The sequence below is a fragment of the Prionailurus bengalensis genome, chromosome X, assembly GCF_016509475.1.
Source record: "Prionailurus bengalensis isolate Pbe53 chromosome X, Fcat_Pben_1.1_paternal_pri, whole genome shotgun sequence".
NCBI classification, from domain to species: Eukaryota; Metazoa; Chordata; class Mammalia; order Carnivora; family Felidae; genus Prionailurus; species Prionailurus bengalensis.
Window position 1 is genome coordinate 60,910,185 of NC_057361.1, and position 22,170 is coordinate 60,932,354.

The following is a 22,170-nucleotide window of genomic DNA, read 5'->3' on the forward strand; positions in this document are numbered from 1 at the left end:
AAGTTGGGCTCAATCCCATGACCCTGGGATCATCGCCTGAGCTGAAATCAACAGCTGGAGGCTCAACTGACTAAGCCACCCAGGAGCCCCTAGACTTCTTTTTCTTTCTTTTTTTTAAATGTTTCTTCTTGAGAGAGAGAGAGAGAGAGAGAGAGAGAGCGAGCATGAATGGGGGAGGGACAGAGAAAAAGAGGGGGGACACAATCCGAAACAGGCTCCAGGCTCTGAGCTGTGAGCACAGAGCCTGACACGGGGCTTGAACTCACGAACTGCGAGATCATGACCTGGGCTGAAGTCGGACGCTTAACCAACTGACCCACCCAGGCGCCCCTTGACTTATTTCTTAAAGAACAGTTTCTTGAATGTCAAATTCCAAAGTCATGTGTGGGGAAGGAATGACGCACAAAGTTTAAAAATTATCACACTTTTCACAGTTAACTTTTGCAACAGTACGAGAAAAAAAAAGGAAGCAAAAAATAGTGAATATATCAAAGATTTTGTTTAAAAAAAGTTTACAAATAAGCTTAGATCACTCTTTGACATAAAAAAGTCCCAAATAGGCACTCTCAATTTTTTCACATGTCCCCAACAAAATGGAAATCATGTATTTAAACTTCTTCCTATCGAAGTGGCCCACCCTCTTCCCTTAAACAGGGTCTGAATGTGGTCAATTATAGAATGCTCTTATTTTGATCTTTTATTATACATCCAATGCATGTACACAGAGAAAAGTTAATGTAAGCAACCCTAAGACTACTATCTCAGAAAGGCCTGCTTCTCAAGGTTAGCCTTGGCTGGCATCTGGGAACTTTATGGGTAAACAGGTCCCTATGCTGGTAGAAAACTTTCCCTAACTAGTAAGAGTGGCTCACTGTATCTAGGTTACTGGTATAAATAATGTGGATCATGCTGAACACCTACTTTCCTTCTGGAAAGTGGAATTTTGGTACCTACTAAACAAGACAGTACCTCTGTGATCAGTCCACAATAAAAACCTTTCCTGTTGAGTGTCTATAACAGGCTTCCATGGCAGAAACATTGCACACAAGTTGCTGCATTTCTATTGCTGGAGGATGTACTCTGTGTGACTGCTCACGGGAGGGAGAGCAGAAAGAGGACTGCATAGAGATTCCTCCACACCCTCCTGCACCTTCTTCCCTTTTGATAACCTTAGAAAGGCTGTATACTGCAGCACCTTGGTGGCTCAGTCAGTTAAGCGTCTGACTCTTGGTTTCAGTTCAGGTCATGATCTCGTGGTTTGTGACTTCGAGCCCTGCATGGGGCTCTGTGCTGACAGAGCACAGCATGCTTGGGATTCTCTCTCTCTCCCTCTCTGCCCCTCCCCTGATCACTTGCTCTCAATATAAATAAATCAACTTAAAAAATTTAAAAAAAGAAAGGCTGTATATCCTTACTATGTGGCTATAATAAATCTCAGCTGTGAGTACAACAACTATATGCTGAGACCTGTGATCTAGTGACCCCCAACATCCCACCTATTTTGTGATATTGAGATGCCAAATCATGTATTTTCCTCCATGTTTCAAAATTGCATTTTCAACCACAATTATATATAACACATATTTACATTAATAACAATTGGATGTTTTGGGGTGTTATTGTCAAGATTTGTAAAAATCACTGGATTAGAGCTATCAATAAATGAGGTTACATCTATAGAACATAAACAGAGCTTAGTAACTACTTTTGACTTAGAACAAAATGTCAAGCTGGTCTTTAAGGGAAAAAAATGCATCTTCCTAGCTAAGCAAGTCATTTTGTTTTGTTTTTGAGAGGGTACCTTTCAATCAATCAATCAATCAATCAATCAGTAAGGTAGGGAGGTGGTACAATTGTTTCCTTAGCTTGTTCCCGGCAAGACATTTTTCTTCTTTAGTGATGCAGAAGTTCTTTTTGGGTATTAAGGTGTTGACCTCAGTTAAAATATATCATATATCCTATTTTTAATTAGTGATATCACTGTCAAGTTCCAGATGAAAACAGTCACTCATATTTTTAATTTAAAAAGTTCAAGCAATTCTCTCTACTTGGATGACTTCGAGGAATGTAAAGAACTTTTGGTGGCCCACTGTAGGTAACTTCTAGCAACCGTGCCTCAGGTATATATGTACTATGTCTAAAGTGACTAAAGTAATTCTCTAGGTTCAATTAGAAAAAGAGGGAGTTTCTCCTAACAAACTATAACCACTGACTTTTATTATCACATTGTCTTCTCTTAACACTTCCAAATGCATACTTACCCTCATGCCTGAAGCCAGAAATATGTCCACATTACCAATCTTTCATTTGGTTCTTTTCTTTTAAAAATTTTTAATGTTTATTTTATTTTTGAGAGAGAGACAGAGCGTGAGCAGGGGAGGGGCAGAGAGAGAGGGAGACACAGAATCCGAAGCAGGCTCCAGGCTCTGAGCTGTCAGCACAGAGCCTGACGTGGGGCTTGAACTCACGAGCTGTGAGATCATGACCTGAGCCAGAGTCGGCGCTTAACCGACTGAGCCACCCGGGCGCCCCTAGTTAGGTTATTTTCTATGAGAACAAACGATACTTCAAGGCCCTGAGAGAATTCACTGCAGCTTCTTTGACTAAAAATTACAGGTTGGTAAGGAAATGACAAGTCAAGTGCAAATATAAATTGCAAGGGCATTCACCATAGCTGATATATAATAAGGAGTAAATAATCTTCAACATGCCAATTTCTTTTTTTTTTTTTTTTTTTTTTTAAATTTTTTTTTCAACGTTTATTTATTTTTGGGACAGAGAGAGATAGAGCATGAACGGGGGAGGGGCAGAGAGAGACGGAGACACAGAATCAGAAACAGGCTCCAGGCTCTGAGCCATCCGCCCAGAGCCTGACGCGGGGCTCGAACTCACGGACCGTGAGATCGTGACCTGGCTGAAGTCGGACGCTTAACCGACTGCGCCACCCAGGCGCCCCAGCATGCCAATTTCTTAATTTACAAGAATGTGAATGTACTCATCAATGCAACCAGGAAACTTGTTTCCACATCAAAAGCATATTCTTTCCCTGTAGCCAAATTATACCATAAAATTGCTTAATCGGCATGGAATTTGAACAGGTGTCATAATTAGACAAAATAAATGCTCAATAACGTTAAACAAAGACAGCCTGACATTCAAGAAGTCTATACACCAAAAGTTTAATAGCAGTTTTAGTTGAATGATGGGATTATAGCTTATCTTGACTGTATTCTTTATAACCTGTGTTATCTGAATTGTTTACAATAAGCACCTCTTTATCACCAGGAAAAATAATACTTCCATTTTGAAATAAGCTATGAAAAATAACTACTTATTAAAATTAACAGAAAACAATCTAATTACTTTTAGCTATATATGGCATAATATAACTAAGGAATATCATAATACTGGGGATTCACATGGTGAAAATTATGATTATTAGAATTTAAAGAGTTTAATAAATGTTTTTAGAAGGGGAGAAAAATGTTGCCAACATGTTAATTCTGACCAAACAAATGTACAAATAAAAGGCTATTATTACAATATCCCCAAGTTAAGTTCTTTAAACAAGGCAGAATTTTACAAAAGAATTCCTAAATTCAGTTAAAAACGAATTATGGAACAGTAGGAAAATAGGAACAGTAGGGAAAATATTAAGAAAGAATAAATAAGAAGTTTTACTATAAGCAAGAAGGGAATAGACCAGGGGTCAGCAAACTACAGCCAATGGGTCAAACCTGCCGACAGATTTTGCATTCATTGTCTGCGGTTGATTCCCCAAGTGAACAGTTGCAAAAGAGACCGTGTGGCTCACAAACCCAAAGTGTTAACTATCTGGGACTTTTACATAAAATGTTTTGCCAACCTTTGGAGCAGACACTTCCATTCTGCTTGTCATACCCACAGCCTCTTCTCTAAGGGAGTTCAAGGCCAAGAGAAGGCAAATTTATGAGGTACTACGATCTGATCCACGAGTACCACAAGTAAGCAGAAGCTAAAAGGTAAAGAAGTATCAGCTGGGAAGCCAGCTGATAGCAAAAGAAGCACTAAGAGTGGGAAGGAGCTTTTAAAATGCGGATGGCTGGGGCCATTTGAGGCTATTTAAATCACAATAATCTTGCTCTGGTTTATTTTTAAAGTTCCCCAGTTAATTCTAAAGTACAACCCTGACAGAGAACCACTAAGCCAGGAGAAATAGCAAATGCAGAGTGGCTGAGTGATGCCAATGGTGTAGTACAAGCATAATGACCCAAAGGTACTGCTGTTAAGGTACCCAGGGCTGCTTGAATCTAGTTCCCATACTCAGTATTGTTCATTTCCAGTCCCACTAACTCCCCATCTTCCCACTGTTCCACATATTTAATATAATAAACCCCTATTAATGAGGTAAGTTGAGTGATTCATTTCTTGACACCAAAAGAACCAAATTAATATAGAAGTTAGTATCAAGTATATAGTTGCATGAAACAAACCCTCAGCAGAAAAGTAACATTTGAAATTGTTAGGGAATGACTGCAGAGTGAAAATCACACACAACCAGGATGAAAGTTTCAGAAGTTTGGCAAAGCCACAACTTATACAATTGCCTTTGTGACTCAAATGTGCACACATTTAGGGTGAAGGTCTGAGGAAATCAGTAGTGGCTATGTATTATAGCAACTTCAAAGAAATAAGCAAAGTAGGGTTTGACAGTTTCTATTCTGACACTGATGTACAAATTCTTGATATAACCATGAGGTGCTGACCCTGGAAAGCATGGTTTTGTCTCTATTATATCTAGGCATGGTTCTCAGTTGCCATTCCAACAGGCATGGAATAACATGGATAGGTCATAGATTCACAAATTTGACAATCACTGAACTAAACATGTCAGTTCTGGTTCCTACCAAACATACACTTATTTCCTTCTAAAGACCTTTTTATTGTCACAACTGTAGCACAGGCTGACAATCAGGTTTTGTTTCACAAAACAGTATTATATTCTCTCCATGGAGTACAGCTGATGGGACCAACCCATACACTGACAGCAGCCTATGACCTGTCTAAGCATGAAAAAGCACTGCACAAATAAAGATAAACCAAGCCAATTAGGACCAGACAGGTAACTAATGGTGAAATCTAAAGCTGAAAGCCTCACCAAAGACAAGGCAATGGAAAAGCCAGGCATAAGAAAGACGAGTGAAGAAAAATGTAGATAAGCCAAGAGAATAGAATGCTGAATCAAGTCAGTGACACAGTGGAAAAGGTCCACTAATTCCTGTGCTTAAGTCCCTCGAGCCACCATAGATGCATTTCCATGCCACACTGTTCTTGCAATTCCTATGAAATCCCTATTTTCCTTACTATTATCTTACTATGTTTATCTATGTGATAAACACTTGTTTCTTGACCTAAACCTGTGTCTTATTTCTTGAAACCAGAAATCCCACATAATTTAGAAAATAGTATACAGTTGGGGTACATGAACAGGACTTCTGCAGGAATGTGAAATATTTAGACCTGCTTATTACTTGGTGGTAGGGTGGAGAGAACATACACCCACCACAATCCAGGTTGGAATGTTAAGAGCCTCCAGGAACTGTGGCAAAGTTATTGTCACAGGAGCACACATCCAGTGAATGTAACTTGTGACACAATCACAACAACAAACAAAATTCAAGTGGCCAAGGAAGATCACAGATAGGTGAGTGATTCTGAAACTGAAGAGTAAATTTCTAAAGTGGCTTTATGACATTACTTCAGACTACAGGATCTGGTTGTGACTTAGTTACTCTCCAACATTTACACTTAAGTAAGCGTTGGAAAAGTATAGGCAGAGCATCTTTAGAAATGAATATATGAGGCCATCTGGGCGGCTCAGTCAGTTAAGCGTCCGACTTCGGCTCAGGTCATGATCTCATGTTTTGTGAGTTTGAGCCTCGTGTTGGGCTCTGTGCTGACAGCTTGGAGCCTGGAGTCTGCTTCAGATTCTGTGCCTCCCTCTCTCTCTGCCCCTCCCCCACTCATGCACATGTGTGTGCTCTCTCTCTCAAAAATAAACATTAAAAAAATTAGAAATGAATATGCAATGAGGAGCCTATGTGCTTAGAGGTCAAGATGTAGAAATGCAATACAAACATACCTGAATTAAATGGCGGCCACACTCATAGTCCCATCTAAGGTAAAGTCCCAACCATATTTCTGGAGAAAAGGCAGTCCTAGACAGCAATGAATTTTAGAATATGACCTGTCCTGGCAGCCAAGGTAGAATGCACCAGGTGTAGGATACACTACCCAAATGCTGTTATCGCATGACTCAAAAAGTGACTACCCAAAGAGGCATGAGCTAAGCCACTGGAATTCTTGCACTGAACAATGAAGTTTGTAAAATGAAAACGAATGAGTCCCATAGCAAAGGGAGCTGAACCTTAAAAGACAGAGTTGGGAAACATGAGATATAGCCAAAGACATTGGAGGAACAAGTAAGATTTAATGATGAGTAATTGAAAATTTACGAGGAAGTAGAATACAAAACTAGGAAGTAAACTAAAGCTTGAGTAGATATGAGGAAGTAGAGACCAAAAAAGGTGGAGACAAAGAGTAGTTAAAATGTGATGTATGAAACGGTGTCTACAATCAATACTGTATTGACTACTGAAAATTTGCTAAGAGAGTAGATTTCAGGTGCTCTCATCACATACACACAAAACTGTAACTGAGAAGATTAAGTTACTAGGGGCATCTGACTACACTATATAATCATTTCACTATATATACCAAATCATTGTGTTGAATACATTTAATATGTACAATTTTTATTTAAAAAAAAGATGCTAAAGGTGACATACTAGACAGATGATACAAACCTCTGTTGTCAACATTCCCAGCTATGTCTTGGAACCACTTCTAATCCTCAAACCATTTTCCACAGAGGGGAAACTGAATTTTATTTTTTAAATTGTCTTTGTTCAAATACAGGGTTTTTTTTAAAAAGTTTATTTATTTATTTTTGAGAGAGGCAGAGACAGCATGAGCGGGGGAAGGGAAGAGAGAGAGAGAGAGAGAGAGAGAGAGAGAGGGAGAGAGGGAGGGAGAGGAGAGAGGGAATCCCAACCAGGCTCCACACTGTCTGCACAGAGCCTAATGCGGGGCTCAAACCCACGAAACTGTGAGATCATGACCTGAGCCAAAACTGACTGAGCCACCCACAGGCCTGTCAAATACAGGGTTTTCTGTATCTGAATTCTTATGAGATCCCGGTCTATCTTAGGAGGCTGCCTATGCAGAGCTGGGTGGTCCAATTGTTTGGATGGCGCAAGAGAAGTCTGTTTCTTAAAAATGAAGGAGCCTACAATACCAGAAACTAGCTAACAGGATTACAACCACAACTGAAGCTCACCAAGAATGTGAGTTTTCTGGATGTGGTTAGGGTGTCACATTAGGGAATAAAGAAGTGAGAATCTCTCCACATATTAGAATAACAGCCACTAGTAGTCCATGACAAAGCTGTTATTTGGCATTTAAAGCCATCAGAGATGATGCTTGTGAGGGATCTGGCAACTTCTGCAACAGAGCAACCTCAAAGTTTTTCTGTTGATAGCCAGGTAGTAAATAATTTAAGTTTTGCAGGCCATATGGTTTCTGTCACAACTACTCTATTCTGCCACTGTAGCATAAAGCAGGCATAGACAATACATACATGGATGTGGTGCTATGTTCCAATAAAACTGAAATTTGGTTTTTGAATTATTTTCACGTCATGAAATATTTTTATTTTTCCCAACTATTAAAAAATTAAACATCATCTTCACTCACAGCCTGTAGAAAAAGTAGTGGGTCACTGTTTATGAACAGACCCTTGATAAACAGACATTGAAGGATGGTCATGAAACTCTTAAATTTGAAGATGTTATATTTAACATACCAAGGAAATTCTGATGACTGTGTAAACTTTCTGTTTAATGGGTTATTCTTGTTCTGTTTTTTTTTTACCACCTTAACTGTTTTTAAGCCTACAGTTTAATAGTGTTAAGCATATTAACACTGTTGAGCAGCCAATCTCCAGAACTTTTCATTTTGCAAAATTGAAACTCTATACCCATTACACAATTCCCCATTTGGCCCCTCCCCCTAGCCCTTGGCAACCATCCGATTTTCAAGAAACATTCTGTGGGTCTAGAGGGGGGATCCAGACTAGAGGATACCAGCTTGCTCACGTTTCATTCAGTGTCTTATAAAGTTGTTTAATCCACAGTAAGAAATACAGTTACATTGGACCAAAGATAACACATATACAAACATATAGCTGGAACAAAAATTTCACAAAGTATTTACACTTTGCCAGATGGAAGCCAGTATTTTCTTCTTTTGTGTTCTGTCCTAATCTATTCTATTCTAAGCTATACAATTCCATTCAAAACTGTGACCCAGTTTTAAACAGTACCCAAGGGAAACTGCCAACTCCCAGGTTAAGTTGAATGGGTAGTGCTACACACCATTTTTAATACAACATGGGGAAAAGGGAACACTATGAATAAGCTAAAATTATGAAGAAGCAAAGATATTAGGTCATAAAAGCATTTACAAACACATTGTGTTTTGGTCTGTGAAATTTTTTTTAAAAAGTAAGCTAACAGGGGTGCCTGGGTGGCTCAGTTAAGCATCCAACTTTGGCTCAGGTCATGATCTCATGGCTTGTGAGTTTGAGCCCTGTGTCGGGCTCTGTGCTGACAGCTCAGAGCCTGGAGCCCACTTCAGATTCTGTGTCTCCCTCTCTCTCTGCCCCTCCCCTGCTTGTGCTCTGCCTCTCTCTCTCTCCCCAAAATAAATAAACATTAAAAAAGTAAGTTAACAGCTCAAAATCAGGCTCCTTGTAGAGCTGAAAATCCTGTCAATATTGGGCTATTTTCCTACTGGGCAACAATCAAGAGCCAGAGTAATAGCCTTCTCCTTTGTATCAAAGGTGCATGTTCCAGGGAACCACAATCCCAAACACTCTTTACTAATACTCTTGGAAGCATCAGCTGCTCTTTACCATCTAATCTGCTCTCTTGTTTTTTAAGAGTAATCTCTTTTCCACTGTCTCTACCAAAAGTAGATAAACAAGAGAAGAGCTCCCCACAAAATCCCCTAAGCACCATTTGAAGAAGAAGAAAAAGGAAGAAAATAAAAATCGGGATGGTGCTATACAGATACCCCATCTGGAGCCTGCAAGCATTTGCAATTGCAACCCCTGAAATAGAAGATGGGAGAGGCCAGTTGTTTAATGAATGCATTAGAAGCTGGAAGGAATGAAGCACAGTAAAAAAAAAAAAAAACAGAGACCAAGTGTAATAATCATACTAATTGCAGAACATGACAGACAGGAAGATCCATAAACTGCTGCTCTTGGCATATAAATATCGATCTAAACGGAGGTAAGTCGGGCCTAGTAATTTGTGTTCTCAGTATTAGAACTGGGCTATTAAATGTAATCATAGTAGCAAAGAGAACTGAAACTCAGAGGATACACAGCAAGCCAACACAATGCAGAAGTGAGGCCATGAGGGCCACAAGCAAGCAAAACCTACGATGAAAGTGAAGGCCGAAGTAAGAAGAACTGATGAACAAGCTAACAATATGAGGTGGGTTGAAAAAGATAAAGTGAACACACAAGCCAATATGTAATGGGAGAAATTATTCTAACAGTTTTTTGGTGAAAACTTTAGGGTTTTTTTTTTTTTTCTGTCATAGTATCGTGGCATCTGCAAATTGTGACAGTTTAATTTCTCTACCAATTTGGATGCTTTTTATTTCTTTCTCTTGGATGATTGCTCGGATGATGGCTAGGACTTCCAGCCAGCTAGTAAGAGTGGACCAACAAAACAACACTAAACACTCTTGCCAAAGGGGAGATGCGTGAGGGGATACAGGTGAAATGGGTGAAGGAGATTAAGAGAACACTTATCATAATGAGCACAGAGTAATGTACAGAACTGCTAAATCATTCTACTGTACACCTGAAATTAGTAACACTGTATGTTTAATTATACCTGAATAAAAATGAAACAAAATAAAACAAAACAAAACAAAACAATTTCCACACCAAATTGGGGAAAATATCTACAACATATGGTAGCTTCAAAATCTGTGTGAAGAAGAAACTCAAAAAGAAGTCTCAAGGAAGATTTTTAACTGTTCTTTCTCATTAGGAATCAAAGACATAAAAACTAAAACATCAAGGAAGACCACTTTTTACCTTTGTAATTGACAGATTTTTTAGAAACTGTAATGTCATGTACTGGTGAGGATATGAAAAAATGGACATTTTCATACACTACTAGGGGGATGGTACATTTAATTCAATCTTAGGAAGCAAACATGAATATGTGCAAAGATTTATCTAAAGAGATGTTCACATCAGTATTATTTATACAATATTAAAAGAGCAGTAATTAGAGAAAGACAGATACCATATGTTTTCACTCTTATGTGGAACCTGAGAAACTTAACAGAAGTCCATGGGGGAGGGGAAGAAAAAAAAAAAAGAGGTTAGAGTGGGAGAGAGCCAAAGCATAAGAGACTCTTAAAAACTGAGAACAAACTGAGGGTTGATGGGGGGGGTGGGAAGGGAGGGTGGGTGATGGGTATTGAGGAGGGCACCTTTTGGGATGAGCACTGGGTGTTGTATGGAAACCAATTTGACAATAAATTTCATATTAAAAAAAAGAGCAGTAATTGAACAAGAGCCCAAATATTGGATAAGAATTAAAATTTTACATTAATGCAATGGCATATTATGTGCCACTTTAAAAGAGATGTCATTAAAGCATATTTAAAAATTTTTTTCTGTTTATTTTTGAGAGAGACAGAGACAGAGACAGACAGAGCATGAGCTGGGGAGGGGCAGAGAAAGAGGGAAACACAGAATCCAAAGCAGGCTCCAGGCTCTGAACTGTCAGCACAGAGCCCGACGCAGGGCCTGAACTCACGAAATCGTGAGATCATGACCTAAACTGAAGTAGGACACTTAACCGACTGAACTACCCAGGTGCCCCTAAACCATATCTAAACCATATTTAATGGCATGGAACATGTTTGAGATCTGCTAAATTTAAAAGATCAGGAAACAAGATTTCATTAATGACCCTAACTTCAACACCTGACAAAGACTGCCACCCTAACCAAAAACTCACTGTTAAACAGAAACAAAACAGTAAAAAATAAAACAGAAAATAACATTAAAAATAGCAAATTTAGGAAACCTAATTCAAAATCATTAAAAAGTAAAAAGTTTTCTTCTAGAAATGCAAGGTAGGTTCATTATTAAGAAAACTATTAAATAGAACACATACAACAAAAGGTCAAAGAAAAATATTTACTTCCATGTCAAAATAATCACTTACTTGACGGAGATGGCTGTTCCTTTGTCCAGATCTCATTTTTACATAGCAATGGAAGGATTAATTCCTCCTATCCTGAATGAGAAATTTAGGTTTTGACACAGCAAATTACCAAAACCACTGCCTCCTACCTTGACTAAGGACAGTGTTTCCATCTAAGGTAACCTCTATATTAGACTCACTTATGGGCCTAAGTAGCAGAGAATACATATGCTGGTGAAGAACATAAACAGTAGAACTGATAAAGTAAGGATAAGAAAAAATGACATAAATATTCCAAGTCATGCAAAGAAAAACCTATCATACCAAACCCAGACAAAGATGCTACAAAAAAAGAGAACTATAGGGCAACAGCAAACCGCATTCAGTAATAGATTAAAGGAACATTAATCATGATCAAGTGGGATGTATTCCAGGGATACAAGGATGGTTCAATATTCACAAATCAATCGACGTAATACACATTAACTAAACGAAGGATAAAAATTATAACAGCATCTCAATAAATGCAGAAAAAGCACTTAACAAAATTTAACATCTGTTCATGATAAAAACTCTCAACAAAGTGGGTTTAAAGAGAATATATCTAGGGGCGCCTGGGTGGCTCAGTTGGGTAAGCGTCCGACTTCAGCTCAGGTCATGACCTGACAGTCTGTGAGGTTCAAGCCCCACGTCGGGCTCTGTGTTGCCAGCTCAGAGCCTGGAGCCTACTTCAGATTCTGTGTCTCCCTCTCTCTCTGCCCCTCCCCTGCTCATGCTCTGTCTCTTTCTGTCTCAAAAATAAGTAAAAACATTAGAAAAATTTTTAAAGAGAATATATCTCAACATAAATAAGGTCACATACGAAAAACCCACAGCTAGCATCATATTCAATGGTGAAAAACTGGGAGCTTTTCCTCTAAGAACAGGAACAAGACAAGGATGTCCACTGTCACCACTTGTATTCAACACAACAACAGCAATCAGATAAAAAGAAATATGGGGTGCCTGGGTAGCTCAGTCAGTTAAGTGCCCAACTTCGGCTCAGGTCATGATCCTGTAGTTCGTGGGTTTGAGCCCTGTGTCAGGCTCTGTGCTGATAGCTTGGAGCCTGCAGCCTGGAGCCTGCTTTGGATTCTGTGTCTCCCTCTCTCTCTGCCCTTCCTCTGCTTACGCTCTCTCTCAAAAATGAATAAACATGTAAAAAAATTAAAAAGAAAAGAAAAAGAATAAAAGGAATCCAAATTGGTAAGGAAGAATTTAAACTTTGGCTATTTGCAGATGACATGATACCTTACATAGAAAATCCTAAAGTTTTCACCAAAAAACTATCAGAATAAATGAATTCAGTAAAGTTGCAGGGTACAAAATTAATACACAGAAATTGGTTCTGTTTCTATACACTAATAATGAAATAGCAGTAAGAGAAATTAAAAACAATCCCTTTACAATAGTACGCAAAATAATAAAATAGGATTAAACATAACCAAGGAGGTGAAAGACCTGTACTTTAAAAACTATAAAACACTGATAAAAAATATTGAAGGTGACACAAGCAAATGAAAGCATGTTCCATGCTCATGTGGTGAAAAATAGTTCAAATGCCCATGCTATCCAAAGAAATCTACAGATTCAATGTGATCCCTATCAAAGTAGCAATGGCATTTTTCACAGAGCCAGAACAAATAATACTAAAATTTGTATGGAACCCCAAAGGACCCAAATAGTCAAAGAAATCTTGAGAAAGAACAAAGCTGGAGGTATCACAATCCCAGATTTCAAGATACTACTACAAAGCTGTAGTAATCAAAACAGTATAGTACTGGCACAAAAATAGACACATAGACCAAGGGAATAGTATAGAGAACCTAGAAATAAATCCACGATTATACAGTAAATTAATCTATGAGAAAAAAGGCAAAAATATACCATGGGAAAAAGCTAGTGTCTTCAATAAATGGTGTTGGGAAAACTGGACAGCTACATGTAAAAGAATGATACAGGACCACTTTCTTACATCATATACAAAAATAAACTAGGGGCGCCTGGGTGGCGCAGTCGGTTAAGCGTCCGACTTCAGCCAGGTCACGATCTTGCGGTCCGTGAGTTCGAGCCCCACATCAGGCTCTGGGCTGACGGCTCAGAGCCTGGAGCCTGCTTCCGATTCTGTGTCTCCCTCTCTCTCTGCCCCTCCCCCGTTCATGCTCTGTCTCTCTCTGTCCCAAAAATAAATAAACGTTGAAAAAAAAAATTTAAAAAAAAAAATAAATAAAAAAAAAATAAATAAACTTGAAATGAATTAAAGACCTAAATTGAGACCTGAAACCATAAAAATCCTAGAGGAAACCACAGGCAGTAATTTCTTTCACATCAGCCTTATCAAAACTTTTCAGACATGTCTCCTCAGGTAGGGAGAGAGAGAAGTAGGGCTCACCCAAAGTGGGGCATAAGCTTCACCTGATGTAGGACTTTAACTCATGAACTGTGAGATCATGACCTGAGCTGAAGTCAGACACTTAACAAATGAGCCACTCAGGTGCCCCAGGAATTGGCAAATTTTCAGTGAAGGGCCAGATGATAATGCTTCAGGCTGTGGACCATACAGTCCGTTGCAAATACTCAACTCTACTGTAGCACAAAAGGCAACCACAGACAATAGAGAATCAGCATGATTCTGTGTTCCAACAAAATTATATTTACAAAAACAGGCAGCCAGCAAGTGGGCCACACCTTGCCAAACCTTAGCCTATGCCAACTATCTGGACACCTCACCAGCAATAAAATTTACATAAGTATTAATTGATAGGTATCCCTATTATTTTCCACTTGATACAGAGTAATCTTATCAGTATTGTCTTCTAACAGAATGCACTATTTATGCTGAATTCCAGCTGGGACATCCTGACATGCACAGCAAGCTGCTCCAGCCCCTGATGAGCCTGTACCTGAGTTAATTCTGCAAGCAATGGATTTTCAGTTGTGACTCTGACTCTTGCAATTCCTTTTTGTTTGGTGTAGAACAAAGTATAACCTCATGGAAATCATCCAACATAAACATTATGCAGGAGGGTGGGGGTTATAATAAAAAGTAAAAAGACAAAGATAAGCACACGGTGAATAGCTGTGATGCTAGTTCATCTAAAGTGGTCATCTTTAGAAACTAAAGGGATCCACACATCCCTCACACCATCCCTCTTGCACATCTGAACGTCCCTTTGAAAAAAAACTCTTCACAGGACACCTGGGTGGCTCAGTCGGTTGAGCGTTTGACTTTGGCTCAGGTCATGATCTCACAGTTCGTGAGTTCGAGCCCCACATTGGGCTTCCGGCTGTCAGCCTATCAGTGCAGGGCCCACTACGGATCCTCTGTCTCCCTCTTGTCCCTCCCCACTTGCGTTCTCCCAAAAATAAATAAATGTTTGATAACAAACCCTTCACATATGCCCCTATGTCCTGGAAGAAGACAGTGACAAGGATCCCATAAGGAGGCAGGAGGTCCCCAAAACTAAGAATATGCTTGTCATATTCTACCACTTCAAGTAGAGTAAGGTAGTCAAGATCTTTAGAGTATGACACAATACAGCTCCACCACTGGCTCCTGGTGGCATGCTAGTGGCCATCACCTCTTTGATCCTCAGTTTTATTATCTGTAAAGTAGGAACAAATCATACATCCCAGAATTACTATTAAGTTAAAATGAGACAACAAATATGTGTAAAGCACTTGCCTAGAACATAAAAGACACTGATAACTAACTGAATAATCATTGTTATTGATATTACATGTCCTCAGGAAGAAAATTTTCAAAAATTGTGCATGGGTGTTACTATGGGAGTGATGACTAGCCTAAACAGAAAGACAAAAGAAAAAAAAAACCACAACAGACCCAGCTGTCACAAAAGTAAAGAATGGATAATGAGGATAGGGAAATCCCAGGGAAAAAACTGGGATTCAGAGAGCAAAAGCCAGATTTATACAACCCATTTTGGCCCATATAAAGAAAGAGACAGGAAGACCTTTTGTTTTTGGACAGCATACTAACATTCCTATCCTTATACAAGGCCAATGTTAGGTAGGTAGGTAGTTAAGTACAAGTGGGAGAGGGGCAGAGAGACAGAGGGAGAGAGAGAATCCCAAGCAGGCTCCACACCGTCAGCCCAGAGCCCAATGTGGGGCTCGATCCCATGAACTGTGAGATCATGACCTGAGTCGAAATCAAGAGTTGGATGCTTATCGACTGAGCCATCCAGATACCCAAAGACCAATGTCATTTTAAAGTAAGCTGTAATATACACGGAATGTGGGAAATCCCTTTGTACTATCCCAGGCTTCTCCTTAGTGAAAAGACAATTTTCCTATCATTCAGGTTCCTTGTGCAGGCTAATTATCGAATTCTGTCAATAGAGTTATCCAAATATTCCAGAGGAACATTATGCTATGAAGGCACCATCTCAAAACCATCCTCATGGGAAAAGGTGACCTTTATTACTTTTATGAAAAATGGCAGATACTGGCATTCTGGTTATTAACTCTGGATGGAGGCATTACTAGCTTAAAGTAGGGATGGCCTCTGTAGAGATCTCCCAGGAATGGCCATATTATAGATGCCTCCTACTTTAACTATGGACCTTTTTGTTTCCGTTGTAGAAAAGATTTAATAGTTTAAAGTCGATTTTAAAATGAGTGATTAAATTTGAATTGTGATCATGGTATAAGGTGACAGAGAACTGACCAGTCATGGTGAATTCTTCTAGTCCTATTTTACCTTTCCGGAACCTTATTTACCGCCTCTCCCCCATCAACTTTTTGCCCTGATCCCTGTGTGAACTCCTTAGACTACCTACCCCACCTATAGATGAAATGATGAAGGGGATGTTCTGTACTTGTTTATGTCTTGGCTTGTACAGGCTCAGGCTCTTCAGAAAGGTGTGTGCTCTGCCAAGGTTTGTGGCAGAGATCTGCTTACCAGCAGTGTTGTGTTTTCATTCCCTGCCTCCCTCTTCTCTGATGAGATGGGTTGTGACCTTCTGGTCTTTCCCTGTCCATGAGGGCAAAAGCTACCTCTCAGGATGGCTCTGATCATGGTGGCAGCCACAGGTCAAGCCGTGTGACTGGCTCTCCTAGGCCAGCTCGTCCCACCAGGCTGGCCCGCAGCCTGAGTCTGCTGTATGGCAGTCACTCCTGCCCGTTCTCAGCCCCTCCTACCAGTGATGCAGCAGAAAGACCTGACCTCTCCTAGTGTCTGAGTGTTGGTTCCCAGCTGGTCCATATACACATGGGGCAAAAGAAACTGCTGAAAGAGGTAGACCACTCCAGATTGGTAGGCAGTGGTTTTAATAAGCAAGGGAACTTATGAGGCTTGTCTCGGGCAGCCAGAGACTAGCAGATGTCTGTACCCCTCTGCCAGAGTCTTAAAGGTTTGTAGGTATAGAGGCCTTAATGTGGTTCAGTCACATGTGCCATCCAGACGGTCTATATACCACACCTTACCTTTCAAGGCTCCATCCTTGGAACAGTTCCTAATGCAGAAACTGTACACTCCAAGGACAGGGAAAGAGTGAGGAACCTCCATTTGCGTGGGTCAAGCTCAAGGGTCAACCAGTGGTCACGTCGTGTCAATAATCTCCTCCAACACTGGGGTCAGCAGGCCAACTCTGACAAAGGCACTTTCTTACTGAAGCCTTTGTTAACTGCTGTGCTGCATGTGTGAAGGGGTTATTTACTGGGTGTCTAGCTCTGTGTTCGGAAGGAGGAGGAAAATGAATGAAAGGAGACGACCTGGTGCCTGTGCTCCACTGAGGGCAAAAGTCTTTCTGCGTTGTAGGTATTCCATGTGGGTTGGCTTGTCTGTGCCATGACTGCAGATTCTTAGGTTCAGACAAAGTGAGTGAAAGTGGTCTACCAAGATTTGGACCCACTGATCCAGACATCTGAGGTAATGAGTTCAAGGGTGGTGCCAGAAGAGCACTTTTCAGTGGTGTATCAGACTCAAAGTGGTGTCCAAAACACAGGGGCTTTATTGGCCCCAGACTAGACCAGTGTCAGCAAAGAACCTGATTTTGTGCCTCTCTTCTCTTAACTATGGACCATTTAAATGCTCCCTGGAGCCCATCAGGGGGCTGATCCCTTAGGAGTCCAAAATGAACACTAGTCCAATTGGTTTAAGTGCAATCCAGAAGACACTGCTATCTCTGAAATTACTAACTTGGCTACCGCTGAAATATGGAGCCTCTGCTATGAGCTGACTTTCGACAAGATGTAGCTCCACTGTCTGATAAAAACTCTCAACAAGTCTGGTTAAAAAGACACTCTCCCCTTAAGAGGAGTATAATTAGTGTCCTGCCTTTATTTGTGACTGTAGCTTATGCTGCCTAGTTTACTTGGCAACCATTTTAGTTCTTCTGATCCTCTGCAGGGGTGATTACAGACTGGGTAAACAAGACAGTTTACCCCAATTGTTTCAAGAAAAATGTATTATAGAATAAACTACAGACTTTAAAGGCATGTGATATATATATGATATATATATATCATATATATATACACATATGTAAAATGGAATACCACTCGGTGATGAAAAAGAATGAAATCTTGCCATTTGCAAAAACATGGATAGAAGTGGAGGGTATTATGCTAAGCAAGACAAGTCAGAGAATGACATATCATATAATTTTACTCATATGTGGAATTTCAGAAACTGAACAGATGAACATAGGGGAAGAGAAGGAAAAATAAGATAAAAACAGAGAGGGAGACAAACCATAAGAGACTCTTAAATACAGAGAACAAACTGAGGCTTGATGTGGTTGGGGGGGTGTGGGCTATACATGGGTGATGGACATTAAGAAGGGCATTTTTCGGGATGAGCATTGGGTGTCATATGCAAGAGATGAATCACTGGGTTCTACTCCTGAAATCGTAATTACCCTGTATGTTAACTAACTTGAATATAAATAAACAAACAAACAAACAAATAAAATTTAAAAAGAAAGCAAAAGTATTGGCACCCAGAAATGACATTTCTAAGAGCCTCCCTGATAGGAGTTAGGGCAAAGTCATCCTTTCCTCCCCTATTTACCTTAATCACTGAGAGGATCCTCTCTTCTGCTACACGTTCACTCATGTGGGAAAACCAGTAGACTCTCTAGAACACTTTTCAAAAGACATCCTTCACAATTTAGCCTAGTGAGGGTAACAAAAAGGAAAAAAATTGCTTTCATCACCTATAACCCTCTCATACTCAGCTTGGTCAGCCTCCACTGCACTGAAAGACAGGGGCAGGTATTAAAAGGAAGAATGGAAAGTGGGGAAAATACACAAGGTGTTGCTTAGCCTAACCCACCCATTTTTAACACAATTTTCATACCATAATGGAAAACTTCTGATGTAACATGTATGATACTTTATGCTTTCCCTGGTTCTTTGTTCCTCTGTCTACTCTCATAAGAATGAAAGTTCCATGATGGCAGAACTTTGTTAATATCTAGAATAGTCTCTGGCAACTAGTAAGCACTTAGTAACTGTCTGTTTAAGGAAGCGGGGGAAGTGTCCATCACAACCGTCTCTTCTCTACTACCAATGGGGGAGCCCCACCCAAACCACTGGCAGCTTACCAAGACTTCCCAGCTGCCTCACAAGGATCCACACACAGCAATGGTGATTCATTCTGGCTTGCTGATGAACCCACCGGGCAGGAAGCCTCAATATAAATGACAGGTGGGTCTTAGTGTTGCTCTTGACTAGTGCAAGGTTTCTGGCTGCCCAGAAATCTGCATTTTTAACAAGCATTCCAGATGATTTTCTGCATAAAAAAAATTTACACCATGAAAATTTCCTTCATTGGGAAAGAACAATATCAGAGGCTATTATAAAAATCTTTCAATGTGAGGGGCACCCAAGGTAGCTCAGTCGGTTAAACGTCCGACTCTTGATTTTGGCTCAGGTCACGATCCTACAGTTTTGTGAGTTTGAGCTCTGCGTCGGGCTCCGTGCTGGCAGAATACAGGCTGCTTGGGATCCTCTCTCTCCCCCTTTTTCTGCCTCTCCCCGACTTGCGATGTCTCTCTCTCAAAATAAATAAATAAACTTAAAAAATTTCAGTGTGAAATAAAGACATTTCTCTCTCATATGGCCTCCTTAGACTTAGATGGAACCTAGAGGAAGCACTGGGTAAAAAGACACAGTACTGGCTTAAATTCAAATCCATTTCCTACACTAACTAGCTATAATCTTGGGCAAGATATACAAAATGAGAGGATGAAAAAATGAAAGGTTGGGGGCACCTGGGTGGCTCAGTCAGTTAAGCATCTCTTGATTTTGGTTCAGGTCATGATCTCAGGTTTCGTGAGTCCGAGCCCCACACTGGACTTTGAGCTTGCTTGGGATTCTCTCTCCCTCTCTCTCTGCCCCTCCCAAACTCATGCTCATATTCTCTCTCAAAAAAATTTTAAAAAGAAACTTAAAAAATGAAAGGTTAGGCTCACTGCTTTCTGTGTAGTCCGAATATTTTAAGATGCTTTTTATTCATACCATGATGGGGAAAATACCAAGTAATTGCCTAATATCTATTAAGACTACCTTCCCTGTCCCTTCCCAGTAACTGGGCTAGCTTACTAAAGCCGCTAACCACTTACCAAGACTTTACAATGATTTGATAACCATGTGCAGGATACTTATTTAAGCCTTTCCCAATTCTCTAGTAACCTCACTGGGCCAGGCCGGGTTCAGTATACCTCTTCACCATGGGCATGGCTTCTGATCACATTTGGTGTCACCTGTAGGATAGAGGGAAGGAAGAAGAAACAAATGTAACACAGGATAGCCAAGTTTTGAGATACAGCTTTAATTTACTTTTTACCACCTCAGTCAAGTCATCCAGCCCACACCATAGATCTCAGATTTTGCTCTTGGTAAGCATTACTATTAGCGTCAATTATATTCTCTATCTGGAAGACTGTTCCAATATCTACAATTATTATTTAATAAGAATTCTTGCATCCATTTAAAATTTTTTTAACGTTTATTTATTTTTGAGACAGAGAGAGACAGTGCATGAACAGGGGAGGGTATTGCATCCATTTTAAATGAGATAACTTGCATTTACAGGCACCAAGCAAATAGATGTATCAAAGTGTTAGAACTCAGATATGAAGTGTGATGTTTAATCTTCCTAGCTACCTCCAAGCCTTTACCCTCTTTAGACCTCAATATCCTTACCTTTGAATGGGAGTAAACTTGATTTCTTAGGGGTCCTTCTATGTCTGGCAGATATGACCCTCCATTCTGTATTCCTGGCTAAAAGAGCTCCAAAAAAGTGAATGAAACCCCCATCTAGCTAGTCATTGGATGGCATTTGGTTCACACTAATGAGAAAAGGTAACAAAACCCTGGGCTCTGGGCTATCATTTACAATCCCAACTTCCACCAGGACTCACCTTAGCTGTACGTGAAAAGGAATTGAACATATCTATCCCCTTATCAGCTGCCCAGGTTACCAAAATGATTAAACGGAGGGAGCTAGGTAGGCCAATGCCTACTCCCCTATCTCCAAGACTCAACCACTAGGAAGAATGGAGCTCTGAGACCTAAGACCCACACAGGATAAGTTAAGATCCCCAAGTGTCCTTTCTTTCTAAGGAAGCAGCCTATTGCCTCTAAGTTTCCCAGTCCCTAGCTGCTTAGCATGAAAAACAACCCACCCCAGGCTATTAATAGCATCAGATGCTGGTAGCACAAGCTAACGCAACTGGGTTTCCTGTCACCCGGTGAGATGCAGACAACCCTCAAACCCCAGAAAAACCCAAGGAGCAGTTTCTCAGGGCTCATTTTTAACTGTGTCATTAACCACCAGCAAAAATGTCTTATAATCTACTAATAATCATGAGAGCCAGGCAGAAAGCTCTCCCACCATAAATGGGGAAGATTTCATGCTGGCCAAGCACTGGGTGAGGGGAGCAGGAGTCTTGATGAGTTTGAGCCATCTCTTTATTGGATAAATCAATGCAGATATGACTAGAGTAAGATCTGGACACCTACAAGCAGCTGCTGCCACTAGTAATTATTTTTAGCTTGTTACATACAGACCAGAGGGACAAGAATGGGAAAGAAATTTGTAAAGGGCAGAATTGGGAAATAAATGGTAAATGTAAACCCTGATGCATGAAATGCCTTCACTAAGGAGTCAAGAATAGAGTAGCTGGCAGTTATGGACTTTCTCTGCAGAGATTTTCTTTCCACCACTCCCTTCCCCCACTCCATCTAGCTCTTTTCCAAACGAAATTGCTCCAGTTTCCGGCCCCCCTACCACCCAATTTATTCCGCTTCTGTTTGGGTCAACAAATTTCAAAATGGAAATAGCTTCAGTGTTCGTCTAACTTTGAAAGTCACAAATGTACACTGTGAGAAAAAAATTCCAGGAATGTATTAAAGATAGAAAGTAAAAATCATAGAATCCCAGCAAGTTTAACACTGAGTATGTTCTTCCAACTACTTATTGTACACAAACATTAATTTTTATTTTACAAATATTAGATGAGAACTGCACTATTGCTCTCTAGACTTTTTTTCAATTAATATACTTGATACACCTTTCCAAGTAAAATATTCATCTGTAAGACTATTTTTATTTAAGGTTTTTATTTTAATGCCATATTATAATATTGCATGAATACATCAAAATTTATTTACCCAAATTATTCATCAACAGGCAATTTTCCATTTTTTATTGCTATGAACATTGTGAACATTCCCATACCTACATCTTTTAGAATAGCCTTAGAATATTTCTTTTAGAATATTTTGGGGTATAGCCCTAGAAATGAAATTGCATGGT

The 22,170-nt window shown here is 39.9% G+C and overlaps 1 long non-coding RNA gene across 4 annotated transcripts in view; it reads right to left on the reverse strand.

The window, feature by feature from the left end:
- Positions 1-22,170, reverse strand: part of LOC122478041 — a 66,426-nt gene that overhangs the window by 36,404 nt on the left and 7,852 nt on the right. For 3 of the 4 annotated variants that reach the window (XR_006295820.1, XR_006295821.1, XR_006295818.1), the window contains exons 2-4: positions 19,973-20,113; positions 18,953-19,140; positions 18,418-18,521 (exon numbers count right to left, since the gene is read on the reverse strand). This is a non-coding gene — a long non-coding RNA (uncharacterized LOC122478041). The remainder of the gene's footprint in view (positions 1-18,417; positions 18,522-18,952; positions 19,141-19,972; positions 20,114-22,170) is intronic. The other variant, XR_006295819.1, reaches the window with a different exon arrangement.